This window comes from Erpetoichthys calabaricus, chromosome 1 (assembly GCF_900747795.2).
Source record: "Erpetoichthys calabaricus chromosome 1, fErpCal1.3, whole genome shotgun sequence".
Classification (NCBI taxonomy): domain Eukaryota; kingdom Metazoa; phylum Chordata; class Cladistia; order Polypteriformes; family Polypteridae; genus Erpetoichthys; species Erpetoichthys calabaricus.
Genome location: NC_041394.2, coordinates 244116589 through 244137324, shown reverse-complemented (window position 1 = coordinate 244137324; position 20736 = coordinate 244116589).

Sequence of the window (20736 nt, the reverse complement as noted above, 5' to 3'; positions counted from 1 at the left end):
CTCACTTGGCAGAAATGTACCTACTCAAAAATATTCCTACACTTTATTCTGGGTTGGTGTGACTCAAGGCATAAAGTGCACATTGTGGAGTATAGGCATGAAAATGAAAGTCCAGAAACAATTGTTCCAACCTACATTGGCCAAGCAACTTACATAACAATTTTCATGATTTTTTTTTTTCACCTTGCTTTTTCCAATTGCCTCCCAGTAAAGAGGAATCTGGTTGATTTATTTTTCAGATTCACTTTATTCAACAACAATACATACACATACTGTACATCCATTAATTTCCTGAAGCCTCTTTTTGCATTACAGGCTTCTGGGTACTCAAAGCTTTTCCCTGAAGTGTCAGGCACAAGATAATGAACTTGGACTGGATTCAGCTGATCACAAGAAGCCTGTATGCACACATTCAGGCCTATCAGGTCAATTTTAATTCCCCAATTAGCTGAATTAGAAGCAACATTCAACAGATATCCAATACATCCTTTTCTTTTTCTAAACCTAATTTTTCAATTATAGGATCTCAGACAGCCAGACCTCCAAAAACCATTAGACATTAAAAATATAAGCACATAGACAATCACCTGCCACTCCTTTGAACTGCGAAGCATTGCGTTAACCCAGTGTTTTCCAACCTGTTCTATTTCTCACACTTTTAGAAAATGTTTGATTTATGTTTGCAACCCTTACAAAAGTAATATCACATTTGAAGATAAAAAAGTCAAATTTCTAATTTTGGAACCACATAAAGTACTTTGGATGAATAAGTTCAGTCAGTCAGTCATTTTCTAACCCACTTCATCCTGAACAGAGTCGTGGGGAGTGCTAGAGCCTATCCTAGCTAGCAAAGGCAGGAACAAACCCTGGAACGGGCACTAGTCCATTGCAGGTTGAAAACACACACACACACCCACCCCAACAACACACTAACGCCAATTTAGAATCGCCAATCCACCTAACCTGTATGTCCTTGGACTGTGGGAGGAAACTGTATCAGCCAGAGAAAACTCACGCAGACACATGGAGAACATGCAGGGAGGACCTGAGATGTGAATCTTGGTCTCCTAACTGCAAGGCAGCATTGCTACCACTGCGCCATCCCGGGTGAACAAATTGAACTTAAAAAAAAATAAGCCTTTAATTCAATGGATAAAATTAAAATATAAATTCAGAAATTTACCTTTGTAAATCTCAATAATCTTTTAAATTGGTCATTCTGGAGTTACAGTATCCCATGAAACATCAAACACCATAAGGAAATAACACATTGAGGTGTTTGAGAGATTGGACACCCCCATGAAGCAAAGTGTAATGGTCTAGATGAGCTTTGTCCCCTGATAACTCCTGTACTGCAATTCAAAAACAGATACGCTGCACAGTTAAGATTACTGTGCAATTGCTAGGACCACCAGCAGGAGAGATGGGCTGAGTATAAGCAGCAAGTGCTGCCTATAGTTCAATCCCCCTCGTCCTTTCCCTGGCAAAAATGTCAATCAAACCTCAAAATCAATGATATTTCACAATCAAGGCTTGCACAGAAATCAGTACCAGACCTTGCACTTCTCTATGATCATTGCAAGGTCCAAATTCATCCATCCATCCATTTTCCAACCCGCTGAATCCGAACACAGGGTCACGGGGGTCTGCTGGAGCCAATCCCAGCCAACACAGGGCACAAGGCAGGAAACAATCCTGGGCAGGGTGCCAACCCACCGCAGGACACACACAAACACACCCACACACCAAGCACACACTAGGGCCAATTTATTCCATTCTCTTAAAAAAAAAGTTATTCGCCTTTATGACATCACCCACACAAGGAACCCACGAAAGTGTGCATTTCTGCATCTAATTCACAGGTGATAATTGCATGTGCAGTGTTTGATTCTTTTCATATCATAAAACAGGAGCACTGCAAGACATCAAGTGACACCATGATAAAGTCAGAGAGCGCACTTCGCTCAATTTTGGCGAATCACGACACAGCCTTCCTCTTTGTCACACACACTTAAATGCCATCTTGCATTCCCTGGGGTGTGGGCACCCCAGATTGGGAACCCTAGCATTAACCACTGTAAAGGTGTACTATGCGTTTCACAAAGTGTCGGTGGTAAAAGGTTTTGGTTAGCCCCCTATGATGGCCAAAAAGGTATTTCTGTATTTATTTATTTTTTTGGTGTTTCTTTGAGGCAGGAAAGTTCAATTTTTGTTGAGATACCTGGAATGTAGTGAGCTGTATACAATTTTTAAATTTCAAAAACTCACATTAAAAAGCATTGGTATATTTTGTGATTCATCTATCTATTTGGGGGACTTCAGTTATGAATTTGTTTATTGTTTGAAATTTAATTTGAGAGAAGTTGCTTCAACCTATATGGTATGTTTTGTATATTTTCCTGTTTTACTCATTTGATAGTCAGTTCTGTTAACAAACAGTGAAACACCATCAAAGATGTATGTGCAGGCAGAGGTTTGTACAGGCATCAGTAGGGTTTGCCTCAACCTGTCACACCAGCTCAAACTCCAGTCTCTTGAAGGCTGTCTATTATGATCCAATGCAAAACTTTAGCTTGAAACTTTTTGGGAACTTCTTTCAAAAAATGTTCACGTAAAAAATTTGAACTACAGTTAACCTTAGACCCTCAACAACCAATAATTACCAAAAGGACAACAGATGATGCAATTTTCACATGACTTGAGTTGGAATGTACCCTGTATGAGAGATACTTTATCCACCATAAGCCTATCGGGGTCTGATTCTAACTATATTTACTATTAAAAACATGTTTATTATGTACTTTGCTAGCTTATGTAATTATATTCAATTGTCAATTTTAGTTTTGAATAGTTTCGTTAGTTGTCCCTAAATTTATGGCTTGCATGGTACCAAACCTTCATATTAATATTAGTCCTTCATAAACTAGTCAAAATCTTGGTGTATTACTGGACTCATCTCCTACCAGGTGGCCCACATAAGTTCACGTACTAAAATTGCATTTTTTCTAACTTCACAAGATTGGACTTCATATGAAGATCCAAAAACACTGGTTCATACTTTGTTACTACCCAGCTACCCTACTCAATAGACTGCAGTATATTCAGAGCTTCCTGTATGAGTTCTTGTTCTCACTAAGTGTATGGAGAACATCAGTTCTATTCTTTGGCACTTATATTGGTTATCAATTTATTTCCATGCAAACCACCAAATCTTTCAAATACTACTTTCAACGTTTTGCATAATCTAACCCATATTCACTTAGTTGAACTCCTTCACCTTTACAACCCTTCATATGTAGGTCCTCTGGCACTAAACTGCTATTGGTACCTCAGACCAAACTATCCATGTGTTGTGGAAAATCCATCGGTGCCATGGTCTCCCCCTTTTGAATTCTTTACCTCATGGCATCCGAGATTATTCCTCTGTATTTTCCTTCTAAAGTGAACTGAAAACCTTTCAGTATGTTTATTGTCCTGCGGTGGGTTGGCACCCTGCCCAGGATTGTTTCCTGCCTTGTGCCCTGTGTTAGCTGGGATTGGCTCCAGCAGACCCCCATGACCCTGTGTTCGGATTCAGCGGGTTGGAAAATGGATGGATGGATGGATGTTTATTGTCTTAAATCTAAGTTTAAACAGATTTTGCTTTCTTTTGGAAATTCTGGGTAGTTGTATTTTGTTAAGTGCTTTGTAATTTTTGTTTCATGTTGTATTATGGTAACACTTTAGTTTAGGTACTGCAAAAATTCACCTACTACTCATTTACTCTTCTGTAACAAGACCATAATAAAGGCTTCTTTTGGACTTCATAACAGTAATAAAACATGAGTTGATAGGTTATTAATTTCTGTCAAGTGTGGCATATTAACATGATGGTAAAATTACTTGTTACTATGACGGATTCTCAGATCTTATACTAAATATGTAATATTAAGAGAACTGCCTCAGTTAAGCCACCTCAGACCACTCCAAAGTGAAGTTTTGTTAGTAGGGCACATCACAGAGACAAATGAACACTTTACTGATGCGTTGTTAGTGTTATAATGACCTAAAGAAGCCTTTGTTAAGGTCTTGTTACATGATAGTAAATGAGTAACAAAGGCATTTTTGCAGTATCTAAACTAAAGTGTTACCAAGTTTTCTTTACAATCGCAATTTAATCTTTTGAGTATAAAAGAAACAGAACAAATTATCTTTGAATCATGTCTGCAACATTATGAAAAGGCCAATTAGGTTTTATCACAAGAAATACATAAGCAGGAAATTCAGAACAAAATTACGGAGATCAACAATATAAGAGGAAATAAAATTGGGGTACACAAATGTACAGTTAGGTCCATAAATATTTGGACAGAGACAACTTTTTTCTAATTTTGGTTCTGTACATTACCACAATGAATTTTAAATGAAACAACTCAGATACAGTTGAAGTGCAGACTTTCAGCTTTAATTCAGTGGGGTGAACAAAATGATTGTATAAAAATGTGAGGCAACTAAAGCATTTTTTTAACACAATCCCTTCATTTTAGGGGCTCAAAAGTAATTGGACAATTGACTCAAAGTCTATTTCATGGGCAGGTGTGGGCAAGTCCGTCGTTATGTCATTATCAATTAAGCAGATAAAAGGCCTGGAGTTGATTTGAGGTGTGGTGCTTGCATGTGGAAGATTTTGCTGTGAACAGACAACATGCGGTCAAAGGAGTTCTCCATGCAGGTGAAAGAAGCCATCCTTAAGCTGCGAAATAGAAAAAACCCATCTGAGAAATTGCGACAATATTATGAGTGGCAAAATTTACAGTTTGGTACATCCTGAGAAAGAAAGCAAGCACTGGTGAACTCAGCAACGCAAAAAGACCTGGACGTCCACGGAAGACAACAGTGGTGGATGATCGCAGAATCATTTCCATGGTGAAGAGAAACCCCTTCACAACAGCCAACCAAGTGAACAACACTCTCCAGGGGGTAGGCGTATCAATATCCAAGTCTACCATAAAGAGAAGACTGCATGAAAGTAAATACAGAGGGTGCACTGCAAGGTGCAAGCCACTCATAAGCCTCAAGAATAGAAAGGCTAGATTGGACTTTGCTAAAGAACATCTAAAAAAGCCAGCACAGTTCTGGAAAAACATTCTTTGGACAGATGAAACCAAGATCAACCTCTACCAGAATGATGGCAAAAAAAAGTATGGAGAAGGCGTGGAACAGCTCACTATCCAAAACATACCACATCATCTGTAAAACACGGTGGAGGCAGTGTGATGGCTTGGGCGTGCATGGCTGCCAGTGGCACTGGGACACTAGTGTTTATTGATGATGTGACACAGGACAGAAGCAGCCAAATTAATTCTGAGGTGTTCAGAGACATACTGTCTGCTCAAATCCAGCTAAATGCAGTCAAATTGATTGGGCGGTGTTTCATTACACAGATGGACAATGACCCAAAACATACAGCCAAAGCAACCCAGGAGTTTATTAAAGCAAAGAAGTGAAAAATTATTGAATGGCCAAGTCAGTCACCTGATCTTAACCCAATTGAACATGCATTTCACTTGTAAAAGACTAAACTTCAGACAGAAAGGCCCACAAACAAACAGCAACTGAAAGCCGCTGCAGTAAAGGCCTGGCAGAGCATTAAAAAGGAGGAAACCCAGCATCCGGTGATGTCCATGAGTTCAAGACTTCAGGCTGTCATTGCCAGCAAAGGGGTTTCAACCAAGTATTAGAAATGAACATTTTATTTCCAGTTATTTAATTTGTCCAATTACTTTTGAGTCCCTGAAATGAAGGGATTGTGTGAAAAAAATGCTTTAGTTGCCTCACGTTTTTATGTAATCGTTTTGTTCACCCCACTGAATTAAAACTGAAAGTCTGCACTTCAACTGCATCTGAGTTGTTTCATTTAAAATTCATTGTGGTAATGTACAGAACCAAAATTAGAAAGAAGTTGTCTCTGTCCAAATATTTATGGACCTAACTGTATATCTAGCTCATTTAATGAATAATATAAGACCTTACATTCCTCACATTGTAAAGAAAGACATCATTTGATAAAATACAAATTTAATAGTGGATACTCACTTCACAGAGGAGTCATATAAATCTTTTTGGCTCATCGAAGTTCAAGGTGCTATAAACTCACTGCAAAGTGGTTAAGCTGCCTAAGTGGTTATCCAGTGAAAATTTGTAAAACAAAGTTTCATATCAGTTGGGACCAGCATTGTTAAGAATGTTAATTGAAGGTACAGAAAATAAAACTCCACCAAGAAACAAACATCAGTCATTGTCTATAATGTTCAGAATTCATTTTTTCATGCTGCATTGTTACTATAATAAAAAATAAAATGAAAACTTTCAAAAAATGGTTTTGTTATATATCAATTGGTTTATTTAAATTATATCTTTTCTTCTTGTTTTTGTTATTTCTGAATTATAATTTTCCATTAATATTTATGATTACTTTTGGCTTTGTTAATTATTCTGTAATTGACTACTGTCACTTTAAATGACAGTCTATGACACATGTTCCATGGGGGATTCCCCAAGAGGTGGGGGTCACCCTGACATCATCACTCCTCTCTTTCAGGCTATTTAAGGCCAGGGAAGAAAAAACTCAGGCAGTGGTGCATTGCGTTTAGTGGAGTCTTTGTAAATATTGCTTTTTCTTTCATTTTGACCTTTCGGCTTTTGACTGTTTTAGCTCTGACTTTTGGATTGTGTTTTGGGACTTTGTTTCTTAGGACTGACCTTTGGGCCACCCTTTTTTCCTCCTTTGAGCCCTTAGTGATATTTTTTTCCTTTTTGAATAAATATTTTAATTTTAAAAGATTCCTTTATTTGAATTCTCTCTCTATAAGCCATATTTTTTACGGTTACTACCTCTTGTGAGGAATTTTTAGTATTTTGAGGCTCTAAGAATTTTTTAAACTTTAAAAGTCAGTTTCCTGATTTTTGAGGTTCAGCTTAGTAGTAGATGGGGGGGATGCTAGCTGAGTTGGAGTGAGCAAGGTCTAGGCTGGCCAGTCGAGGTCCTGGCCTGCTTTTTCTGGCACTTGTTGGAGGCCTCACACCCATTTTGTCATGTTTGGGATTCCAAATTACAACAGTTATTCTAGTAAAGTGATGCTGGATAATTTTACACTTGCAGAGCATCAAATAACTGACAACATCATTCCAAAAGGGAAGGAGAAGAAGTGGTTGCATTTTCCAAACCATTGGTCAAACTCCCAGTAAGGATGCAGCATTGTGCTTTTTATCAAATCACTTCATATAAAAAATGATCTTACATCTGATAGAGCAAAATAATGTTGATTGATCGCTTTGAATTTAAGTAAATAGATAAGAGGAAGTTTTTCACATTAATTTGTATTTTAGCATCAAAAAAGAGCTGCATGAACATGGGATAATCTTTTCAGGTGGGGTTCAATTGTATTGGCATATCAACATCTCAGTGCAATACCTGGTCAAACCTGAAGGGCCCTGCCGCTCATGCATCAGTTTATGATTTTTTTTTTTTAAATCTCATTTACCATATTTATGACTCACTTTTTTTTTCTTTTAGATAGATATTGGATAGATAGATACTTTATTAATCCCAAGGGGAAATTCTTTTGTGAACTACTGAAATGAAGATCAGTTTGCTAAATTGACAACAAAAATGTTTTGATTGAAAGTGGGAGCTCCATGTGCGGCAAAAGGGTAGTGCCGGCTCTTTTGCTTTAAAGTCAACCCTGTGGAATTTCAAAGTGCTATCACAGGGCATTTTTCTTAGATCTCCTCTGATGAAAGTTAATTGAAGTGTTATCTACAAAAAAAGACACCACAGGAGGCTGCAATCTGTTTTCAGAAGCTCACAGATGAAGACCAGAAGTGAAGGTGGGAAATAATCCCTCAAGGGCAGCAAGCCTTGTCTTGATTGCGTAGGGAAACAACACAGCCAGAAGGCTGTAGGGCCAGCAGTTTGACCCTCTTGATTTTGGTTGCCTTCTGCTGATTTCAGTTTTTCTGCAATCAAGAGTGTCTGGAGTGTGGATTGATAACTGAATTCTCATGCAGGATTTAAATGCTGGTAAGTGGGAATACAAAGTCTGCTTGGGCAATGCTAGGGACCAAAAGAGACAGCAGTATATACAGTAAGCAAACTATCTTTATATAGCACCTTTCATGTTGATCACCACCTCAAAGTGCTTTACATACTGTGGTGTAATTATTATTCTTTATTCCCACAATGGAATCAAAGGTAAATTGACTAAGTCAGTGATGGAGATTTGAAACTGTTCCTGTTTGAATTATAAAGTCACAAACCAGGGATCAGAAGATGAAAATGACTCCTTCAGAATATGAGATGCATATAATGTGCAGGTCATTGGGGGTAACAGAGTGTGGTACACCAATGGCAAGAGCAAAAGTATAGAGGAAACATTTTTCTATCAGAAAAGACTGCCTTAATAGTGAGCAGAGTGCAGTTAGAATGCAGAAGTACATTTATATGGATAGAACAGAGTTAGAGACAGAGTAAGAGAGGCTAAATACAAAAGTGCTTTTGTATGGGTTAATGTAGAATGGGAGCAACTTGGTTCACCTCAAGGTTAATCATGTTGTTTTGCTTAGTGAAATAGCCAAAAGCCTTCCAAAAATGTCCATTGTACAAAAATAAATAAATGAATGGCCCAGTGATACAGTGCCTCGTCCCTCACAGTTTCAGGGATTCAGGTCTGAATTCTGAGCAAGCCACACTTCATGTTCCCATACATTTTCTCTTGGTATTCTGATTATCTCCTCTCTCCCAGAGATATGCCTGCTAGGTTAATTAATAACATAACATTGTCAAGCCCACTTAATTCAGGATCACAGGGGCTGGAGCATGTCCCAGCAGCATAAGGCTCATGGCAGGAACCAACCTTGGATGGGGTGTCAGTCTATAACAGGTCCCTCATGAACAAACTCCACTCACACGCACACATTAGTGACTCTTGCTGGATATGAATGAGTATGGCCTAATTTCCAGGGCTGGTTTCTATCTTGTACCTCATTCTGCTGTGGTACAATTCAACTCCATACAATCCTGTATAGCACTAAATAAGGTAAGAAAATGGATGGGTGACTATTTAAAAATGTTTAAAGAATAACCTAGACAAATGTGCTAAGGCAGCAGGACCACGTCTAAGCCCTCCGATCTGTCCTAGTCGCATATTTTACCAGCTTTGCAAGAGTTTTTCTAAGTGACAGGAGTGACACTTAACTACTGATATCACAGAGCAGCAGTAAGGAAAACAACAAAAACGCTGATTTGTGTTTTCTATTACAGAAAATGGAGTTATACATTGTAATATATGCTTGTTTTATAATGGTGCCATTACCACTGCTACTATTTAAGCCCAAATGTAACTGTTCCTAGTCTGAAATTATTTAGCCAGAAGTTATGTAACATTTTGTGCCTCTCATAGTGCTGTATTCCCTTTTACTGTATAATATTCTGTTTAATTATGACTTTTAGCTTGTATACAGTGTATATGGACCTTTTTGCAGATGTTTGTAGATCACAATGGGAAACTTAAATAGAGAGAGTCTTTATTATGATTTGATATTTCTATTACAAATGCAAACTCACCTGATGTCTTCATATTGCCTTTATACAGTATATGGTACCCACATGTTAATATAACAACATAATATTCTCAAACCTTCTTAGCCCAATTCAGGATTGCAGGGGTGAAAGCTTATCCCAGCAGTAATGGCAACCAGACCTAAACCAAGCTACACGTCTAGCAAAAGTCTCACTCACACTCACATTCACACTCAACACCAAATCAATACAGAATTACCAGTCAACCTAAACAGGATATCACTGGAGATATGGGAGGAAAACAGCAGTGCCCTGAGGAAACTTATTGAGTAAACAAGCGGCATACTTTGTATATTTAAACTGAATCTGGATGTTTGTCTGCTGTCTTCCCTCAAAACAGCAGTCACACCCTTGAAGGTCATGCTTCATGAAGGTATACAGTAATCCCTCCTCCATCGCGGGGGTTGCGTTCCAGAGCCACCCGCGAAATAAGAAAATCCGCGAAGTAGAAACCATATGTTTATATGGTTATTTTTATATTGTCATGCTTGGGTCACAGATTTGCGCAGAAACACAGGAGGTTGTAGAGAGACTGGAACGTTATTCAAACACTGCAAACAAACATTTGTCTCTTTTTCAAAAGTTTAAACTGTGCTCCATGACAAGACAGAGATGACAGTTCCATCTCACAATTAAAAGAATGCAAACATATCTTCCTCTTCAAAGGAGTGCGTGTCAGGAGCACAGAATGTCACATAGATAGAGCAAACAAATCAATAGGGCTGTTTGGCTTTTAAGTATGCGAAGCACCGCGGCACAAAGCTGTTGAAGGCAGCAGCTCACACCCCCTCCGTCAGGAGCAGGGAGAGAGAGAAAGACAGAGTTTGTTTTTCAGTCAAAAATCAATACGTGCCCTTCGAGCTTTTAAGTATGCGAAGCACCGTGCAGCATGTCGTTTCAGGAAGCAGCTGCACAAAAGATAGCAACGTGAAGATAATCTTTCAGCATTTTTAGACGAGCGTCCGTATCGTCTAGGTGTGCGAACAGCCCCCCTGCTCAATCCCCCTACGTCAGGATCAGAGAAAGTCAGCGCAAGAGAGAGAGAGAGAAAAGTAAGTTGGGTAGCTTCTCAGCCATCTGCCAATAGCGTCCCTTGTATGAAATCAACTGGGCAAACCAACTGAGGAAGCATGTACCAGAAATTAAAAGACCCATTGTCCTCAGAAATCTGCGAACCAGCAAAAAATCCACGATATATATTTAAATATGCTTACATATAAAATCCGCGATGGAGTGAAGCCGCGAAAGGCGAAGCGCGATATAGCGAGGGATCACTGTAGTGCCTCTGCTGTCATCCGTAGCATTTTTGTCCTATAACTGTTACATTTAATCAGTCTCGTAGTACTGATTCATTCCCCACCTTCAAAGTCTACTCAGGCCTTTAGTTTGATCATGTGTATATCCAAATTATTTATACATTTCAACTGTGAGTTTTACCTTGTGCCCTTGTCATTATGTTCCTTCCATCTATGGACAGATCTCCTGAACTTAGACAATTTCCTTCTAGCTTCTTTTGCTCTGTTTTTGGTACAGTCTACACTCTAGCCTTTCCTGGGATGTCTTATTTTTCTACTTCCTCCAAATTGTTATCAGGCTAATTTAAATCCATCTTTAAAAAAGACCATTTTAATCTTTTGTACACTCATATTCAGTATTCGTGATCAATGCATGGTGGCCCAGAATTATGCAAATGGAAGTAAAAGTCGCATGTGCAATGGCTTAGCTTTCAGTTACGTGACACCAGCAGCATTTTGGGTAATCTATACTTCTTTATTCCCTACTCTTCCCAGCAATCATGTTCAACACAAAGGATTGAATTCTATGTTGTGGTGTTCAAATAATTAGAGGCTTAGAAATAATGCTTTCTAAACACATCTTAATGCAGCAAAAAATTGATTCCTACATAAGTGAAAACAACATTAGTTGAAAAATCATACACGTGTTTGGTACCTGGCAGTGGCACAGCTGGCATGGCACAGAGGCCTGAAGAACTGCACTCTAAATCACAAGGCTACTGTTTCATTTCCAACCAACTGTGTGACTGAGCAAATCACCTAACCTGCCTGTGCTCCTACATTAAAAGTAAACAGAATGTTACAGTTTTGCCCTTAAATAATTAAATTTATGCTTAAAGTGACTGTTAGTACTTTCACTTTGACCTCTCTACCGCACTATTGGCATCTCTATTGGCAGTGTGTTTCTCTAGTGGCTTATAGTTTGGTTGCAGATATCCACTTAAAAGTCATTGCTAGGCAAGTAGGAAGCAGATTGCGCTATTAGCACACACAATATGCCCATCTGTTTTCACTGAGTTAACTCAATAAGTTTCTGTATGTTGATAGGCAAAGCAAGTATATTATTCAAAGACTCTAAATGTAAAGATCAGTTCATTCAGATCCAAATATATGTTGCAAATATCAAGTGATTTGTATATGTTAATGCTTTCTCTATGTTTACCTGCTGCTTGCTTCTCTAATGCAACCAAAGGTTAAATCTGTAGGAGTGAAAAAAAACTCAACGTAATAGTTCTTTTTTAAATTCAGATTTCTCCACTATATGTGCTAGTTCACTGCCTATTATATTTTTTTGTTGTAACAAAAAATATTGTTAATGCTCTTTGCTTTTTCCTTCACTGCTATCAATTTATTAACCGAGCAGAGAAAAGGAATGAAAGGGATAGGAAAAACAGCAAGAGAGACGGCAGGATATCTCTGAGGTTATTCATAAACAAGGAGATAAGAAAGAGCTTGTTTGTAGTACTTGGTAGTTTTGTGCTCCCATACCATGCTGCCCAACAGCAATATACAGTATTAGCTGTGCCACTCTCTTAAGATGAATTTAAACCTAAGTCATGAATGTAGATCTTCTGTTTATTTTGATATACGGTATGTGTTGTTCCATTTAGTAGACCAATTTTCTTATTTTTAGATGCTTATTTGGTATTTTTATTACCAGTTTTGATCTTTTACCTTGCTTTAGCCCATTCTGCCTATTTTTAAAGTTTTCTTCCTAACCTTAGCAATTGGACAGACACAAAGCTGCACTACATACACACTCATATACAGACACTTGTCCTTTTATTAAAGTGAATAAGCTGATTTCTGTCAGTCTGGCAGTTACTCCCTGTTGGACATATTCAGTGTTAATGTTTGCAGTTCACCATCTATTGGAATATATTTTGTAATACATGTAGTAATAAAATGAATTGTATTTTTCATTCCAACAGATGGCACATTACAAACTTTATCACTGCCTTTACAATCCCATACCAAATGTCATTAACAGAAACATAGCAACCGGACAGAAACAGGTATAGTAATGGGCATTTTAATTCACTTTACTGATTTGATTCTTTTGAACTATTCATTTGAGTGAATCAATTATATCAATTCATTTGAGTCATTTGCAGTCTGGCGTATATGGGAAGTCTGCGGGGGAGGGGTGTATATATTTTGATATACTATATGTTATGTATATGTGGATATAAATATATAAAAACATTTGCTAATTTACATATAATTAATTATAAATAAATATAAATAATTATATGTTTAACATGATAATACATATGCCATTTTCCTGTTTAAGTACAAAAACTTGACAACACATTGAAGTTGCATAATAAAAATATAATAAATAAAATATAAATAAAATGTTTCATTACAGAATCACAAATGAATGAGAGTTTTACAACTTGTAATGATTTCTTTGTTAGACTTATTCTCGGGTAATGACTCATTCACAAATCAAAGTCGAGAGTCATGATTTTGGTGTTACTTATGCATGCGCTACAAAGAGCTATCAGTGTCAGCAAAACTGAAGATGCCAACAGTGACGATATCACATAGAACACACACATGCTTTACCAGTCACATTGTGCTCCACTGAATCAATTCATTCATACTCGCAAATTGATTCATATGATTAACTGAAAAGAGTTGTTCAAAAAGAATAAATTGTTCACGAATCACCCATCACTACAGATTTACTGACACACCACAGCAGAGGGTTTGCGATGCTGGTTACGTCAAATGCTGTTACCGGTATGTGTGGACTCTATAAACTTGCAATTGAATTTAATAAAAATAATGTTAAAATACACAGGATTTTTTCATTACAGTATTCAGCAAAATTTTTGCAAGATAACACATGGACTTTATCAAAATATAACGATATAATCTATTAAAAATGTGCAATTCATAATTCATGACAATACCACGACAGTGCGAAATGTGATGCAGTGTCAGGTGGAAATTAACAGAGCCTCTTCTAGAAAAGCACCCAAATTGCAAGTATACTCTGAGTCTCAATATGCAGGATGTCTTCGTCATAATTCACATTGATGTCATGTCAGCTGGTTATCATTAGCAATACATGTTTTTGTGCATTAATATTTGGACTATGGAATGTTTTCAAAAACGTACAAGTAAGGAATTTGACCTTGAAGAGGGATTTTAAAAGGGTTCCTCTTAGAACTATCTCAAATAAATATATATACTGGACAATATAAATTGACAAATCCGCTTGAATGGGACACGTGGACCTCAAAAGCAGGCGGGGGGCATGGGGGGGTCGTCCCACTTGCCACCCCCAAATGCCGCTCTTGCACCACAGACACTTGTCCTTTTATTAAGATGGTTTATGCTGCCACTGTTCTTGAAATATTTAAGCCTGAAAACTTTAAACAACTATTATTTTACCAGGATGTGAATTTTGATATAACATTTAGTGGTCCCAGTCCAGACCATTTTGAGAGCAGAATGGGAGCAGAGTTGGAATCACAAAGACAAAAATGTTAGACTGTCAAAGTGTAGGCCACATCTGAAATGAAACAAAACATTTTAAAGTAAATTTGTGTTACTTTAGGGGTGTTATAAGTGAAAGCCACATGTGTCTAGTTATGTGAAACATTTCATCAGGTTTTCTGGCGTAGCAGAATCCAACAAATAAAAGAGGTTGACAGACTCCATAAAAATGATTAATTAATGAATCCTGAACATTATTCAGTAACATAAAATGACTAACAATTAGTTATATTAAAATGCTGAGAAGTTTATTCTGAATATGATTAGCTGAAAGAAAATCTAGATGGTATTTTCTTTAATACAGGTATGAAGGATACAGAGAAACATAGACCAGTATTCTCAAACTCTCTGTCACAGCCATCTGGAACCTTCCATACAAGTCCTTACAGACGAATTTTAAAGAGAGTTCATATACTTTTGAGGGCATATCAGGAGGACAGTCAGACAGAGCAAATATTTGTAATCGAAGTTCATGGGACAGAACTAAACCAGGCAAAGTCATAACCAGATTCAGAACTAAACTGATTGGCCTAAGCAGTCTCTTGTAAAATCTTATTTTGAACATAGTTGGGATGCCATTAAGAAGATGAGGAAGCCTTACATAAAATGGTGAGTCAAGCAAAATGACATCTTTTATTGGCTAAATGAAAAGATTACAATATGCAAGCTTTCGGGCAACTCAGGCCCCTTCTTCAGGCAAGATGTGATACAGAAACTGGAGTTCCATGTGTTTATATAAACACTTGGACAGGTACAGCATTGGAAAACCATTAAGTGAGACATCTTAGATATAAAAAAATAATAGACCCCACCAGGTTAAGATTCATTTATCAAGAGAGGAGAACAATGTGTAGTCAAGATCTTTTGATAAGATAACTGTCCAACAAAAGATTTTGATGAGTTTTCCATACAATGTGGATCTGTAGTCAGGTTGTCTGGGTCAGTCTGAGAGATGTAAACAATCCTAATATCTTGTTATAAAACTCTTGTCTTTATGTAAACCATGTTGTAATGTGTTAATTTTTAGCATGAGCTTAACTTTCCATTCTTTTCTCTTTTGCCATGTTTTGAAGTTGCCCATAAGTACTGTGACTTTAAAGTCCTTCTCTCTGTGTCCATGGCTGTTGAAGTGACCTCCTACAGGAACATCCCTATTGCCATGCTTAATGTGGAACCTGTGTCAATTCATTCTTTGGCAGAGTGTTTGTCCAGTTTCTCCCACACAGAGTGCAGTGTCCGGACATTTCATACAGAGAATTAGGTAGACCACATTAGATGACCTGCAGGAAAATTATCCCTTTATGTGATGTTCAAGCCAGTAGTGTGGTATAACTACATGATCTGTATCATAAATGTAAGGACACATTTGGCATCTTTTCTGTAGGCAGGGAGATGTACCATTATCTGTTGGTTCACCCAGGGAGCTTCAGACAATTAGTTGCTGTAGGTTTGGTAGTTGTATGTATGCCGGGAGGGGTGGTTCTGGAAATACACCTTTCAGCACTTCATCATTATTTAGCTTTGGCTGCTTCAAGATGTGGGGTATAGGTGACAAAAGGGGGGATGCGGTTCTTGTTGGCTTTGTTTTTATATTCCAGAAGGTTGTCTCTGGGTATGGCAGTAGCTCTTCTTATTTGAGTGTTGTTTTAGGAGTATATCCTTTTGTCATGAAATCTTGTCTAAGCTCCTGTACAGTAGATGTTTTATTGGGTCTCAGCAAACACGGTTGTAACGTATTGCTTGGCTGACAATGATGAAGCACCTTATACGCCTGGGGTGGAAGCTATCACTTCTCAGGTAGGTCTATCTGTCTGTCGGTTTGTGAAAAACAGAAGTTACAAGGGTGTTATTTTTTATTAAGCATGGCAATAGGGATGTTCCTGTAGGAGGTCACTTCAGCAGCCATGGGCACTGTGAGAAGGACTTGAATGTCACAGTGCTTATGGGCAACCTCAAAACACAGCAAGAGAGAAAAGAATGGGAAGTTAAACTTATGCTAAAATTTAACACATTACAACATAGTTTAAATAGAGACAAGAGTTTTATAAGATATGAGGACTGTTTACATCTCTCAGACTGACCCAGAAAACATTAAATGGAAATCTCATCAAAATCTTCAAAAGACTTTGCTGGACAGTTATATTATCAAAAGATCTTGACTATACATTGTTCTTCTCTCTCTTGTTAAATTAACCCTAGCCTGAATGAATCTATTAATTTTTTACATTTAAAATTTCTCATTTAAAGATTTACCAATGTTGTTTCTTGTCCTAGAGTGTGTATATAAACATAGGGAACTCCAGTTTCTATATTACATCTTGCCTGAAGAAGGGGCCTGAGTTGCCTCGAAAGCTTGCATATTGTAATCGTTTTAGGTAGCCAATAAAAGGTGTCATTTTGCTGGACTTCTCATTACATCCATAATGGCTAACACGGTACAACACCCTAGTACAATAAAATGGTGACAAAGGCATCATACGGTCTGTACACTGTGTGGCTAACAACAGTGACAAAAAATACTAATATGTCTATGGAAAACAAATGTGCCAAAGTATGATGACCGTGACAATAATGACATAAAAATAAAAATGTAGCCAAAAAAAAAAGAATTATTTCCTCAATACTTATACATGCTTAATCCAATTCAGGGTCCTAGGGGGGCCGAACCTATTGCGTGAAAAGTAGAAACCAACCCAGGATGTGGCACCAGTCCATTAAAGGGCCTACTCACACACAAATTCACACCAATATGGGATCAACTCAAAATGTGCAATTAACCTGCAATTTTCTGGGGATGTGGGAGAAACACCTTCACAAACAAGAGAATGCAGACTCCACATGGACAACACCTGGTCATGGAACTCAGAGCCAGGATGCTGGATCAGTAAGGTAGCAGTGCTAACCACTACATCACTATGTTATCTTTTCGGGTCAGTACTGTTATGAAGTCTGTTTGTCTTGGTCTTGACTGATCTATTCTACAAATGTTTGCCCATAGGGAACATTCAAAAAATATAAAAATTAATTTCAGACAGGTTTCAAAGTTACCATGGTTACCTTTTTTTACAGAAACAAGTGAGAACGTGTATGCATGGCATAACATTGGGGTGCACATTTAGAGACTTACTTCAGTAATTTTGAAAGCTAGATTATTTTTTTAGTTAATTCATTAAAGAGTCAATTATCAATTGCTTCTTAAATATTTTAGTAACAATGAGCAATATTAGTAAATAACAGTTTGTGTGCTTTATCATCATTTTTGAGTTTCTATTCATATTATTTGCTTCATTTATGTTTCTAATTACATACTGTGCTTGTATTTTTTGGGTTGAGCCCTAGGAGCCAGAGCCACCGTGACACCACCACTTTGAGCCCTTTCTGTGGCTTTTTAAGAGTAGAGCAGAGAAGTCTCAGATCAAAAGTTCTTTGGAGTTGTGAGTATTGCAATTTTCTTGGAACTTGTTTGCTTTAGGATTGTCTTTTAGGTAGCGCCTTTTTGCCTATTTATACTCTTTTAGATAATGTCCTTTTCTAATTTATCGAAGTCTTCTGATTAAAAAGATCCAATGTTCACTCTTTTATACACAAGCCATGAGTTTATGGTTATTACCCCTCTTTTATAGGACATTTTTAATATACTGTATGTTTGAACATTTCTTTATATTTTGAATTGTTAAGCCTGCAGGTAGTTTTCTGGGGCAAGCTGTTCTGAGGTGGGGCTGCTTTATAGTTATTTTCGGAGGCATCAATCCCTTGGCACCTTGTTCATGTCTCCTCATCATAATCAAGAATTTAGTTAATGCATTAGTAGACTTCATTGAATAGATATTTTTAACAGTGTTTTACAATATCATGTAGTTAATGAAGTAATGGAGTAGGTTTGTGCTTGGATCAGTAGCTTTCATAGATAGCAGATTCCAATTGCTAAAGTTGATGTCATTTGTTAATTGTGAGGAGGGTCTGTGTCTAACAGGAGTTCAAAATTCTTAAATATAACAATTTAAAAAGAAGAGTTAAAATTTCTTTTGAAGTCTCAAGGTAAAATTGGTGGCTGCTTTGGGTCGTGATGGAGAGCTGATCTTCAGCTTTGCCAATAAATTAGAATGTCAGAGAAATATTCAATCGTGATCTGTTGACAGTGCGGTGGTGATGTTGTTTTGTAGTGTAATGCTAATACTGAGTGCTTCTTTGTTCACTCTATGCTTACTGACTGGCACTTACATTATTACATCTTCCTACTTTTGTTTCTAGATAAGTGACTTTTTGTTACATTTTTTAATTTTTATTTATTTTACTTTTAAGGTTAACTTATCTCAAGCATTGTGAGAAATGAGAAGGTGTACTAGAGGCATGGCTTGTGCACCTTTTCTGGTATTTCATTAACTTGTACTGACAGCCTACTTTACTGTCATGAGCAGCTGTCAGATGAGTATAACAGGAAAATTTACAAAATATACACGCTGAAGTTACATCGCTCAAGGTAATTTTGAAACAATAAAGCTGTAATGAAAGTTGCATAGCATGTTTCTCTGTTTTAAGACAGATGAGGCTGCAAATTCACCAAAGTGTTTCAATGGAAGATTTTGAAATTTCAAAAATGTGCACAGAATGAATGGATGAAAACAGCTGGGCTAAAATCCGAAACAGAGGGCTTTATCATTGCTGCCCAAGATCAAGCTATCGAGACCAACTACTACCAGAGGAAAATTCTCAAAGATGGAACAGACCCAGTGTGTAGGATTTGTGGTCAATTCCAGGAAACCTTTGACCATATCATGACAGGATGCTTTGAAATGTCCCAAACTGAATGCCTTCATTGACACAATAAGGCCACGACATACCTGCACTGGAACATTTGAAAAGAATTCAACTTCAAAACAAAAGTAAAATGTTATGAGCATGAGCCCCTAACAGTAACAGAAAATATAACATTACAGTCCTATGGGACTTGCCAATATAGACAGATCAGGAGATTAAGGCCAACAGACCAGACATCGTCTTTAACAATAAAAAAGAACAAGACTGCCGATTCACTGATATGTCTATCCTGTCTAAAAAAAAACCCCTCAGTAAAAGTAACTGAAACACTGTTAAAATATACAGAAATTGAAATTGAACGAATATGGGGAATGAAAGCTACAACAATGCCAGTAGTGATAGGAGCCCTCGGTCTTATAAAGAAAGTAATGGAGAAATATACCCAACAGATCCCAGGTAACATCAAAATACAAGAATTGCAGAAGATCACACTACTTGGAACATATCATATCCTAAGAAAGGCACTATCTATTAAATAGACTTCTACCACATTCTAAACCTAGGCCTAAGGAATGGACCCGGTTATTATTTTGTATTCCATCCATCCATCCATTTTCCAACAGCTGAATCCGAACACAGGGTCACGGGGGTCTGCTGGAGCCAATCCCAGCCAACACAGGGCACAAGGCAGGAAACAATCCTGGGCAGGGTGCCAACCCACCGCAGATTATGTCGTATTATGGCATAATAATAATAATTCATTTTGAAGACAAATAAATCAAAATCAGATACAAGGGAGTCCAGTAATATAACAATTTTACCATGAGATGGGTTGGCACTGATTCCAGGTTTGATTCCTGCCTTATGCTTAGTGCACCAAACTTGAATTATGTGTGTTTAAGAAAATGGTGGATGAATGGACAGTGCCATTCTTCCCTTTTTGCTGTTTTGTTTTTCAATAAATTTTAACCCTTTTTTACAATCAGATATTGCTATCTTTTTGATTTCACACTGTAGTCTAGGATGTGAGGGCCAGGACTGACTTTGACTCTATCTTCTACATTCTATTATTTGTGCTTTTTCTGTCTCTGCAGTGAGAGAACCAAACTTCCTGTGATGATTCATCTGTGAATCTGAGGACTAATGTGTAAATATGTTTTATAAACATAAGACCTTTTTACCTTGGATAGTGACTTTATTTATATTTCAATTGCTGATCCAGCTAATAAGGCTAGGTCATTAAAAATGTCTCTATAGAGCTTCACAAACATCAAGATTTATGTAGCATGTAATAGCCATGGCTGGCTTTATTGGGCTTGCTCAGTGAAGCATATCATACAGAGGTCAGCTAATATGTGTCAAATAACAAACACATCACATTACCAAATTGTTCTGCAGAAGTGTTTAACTGAGCACGCCAAAACATAATCTAAATATGGCAAGCAAAAAAAAAAAGAGGAACAGTTAAGCTTTAACTTGCTAACATGAAACATAAGCCTTCTAAAAACAATTTCCCTTAAATTAGCATTTTGCAAACTCACACACAGACATGTG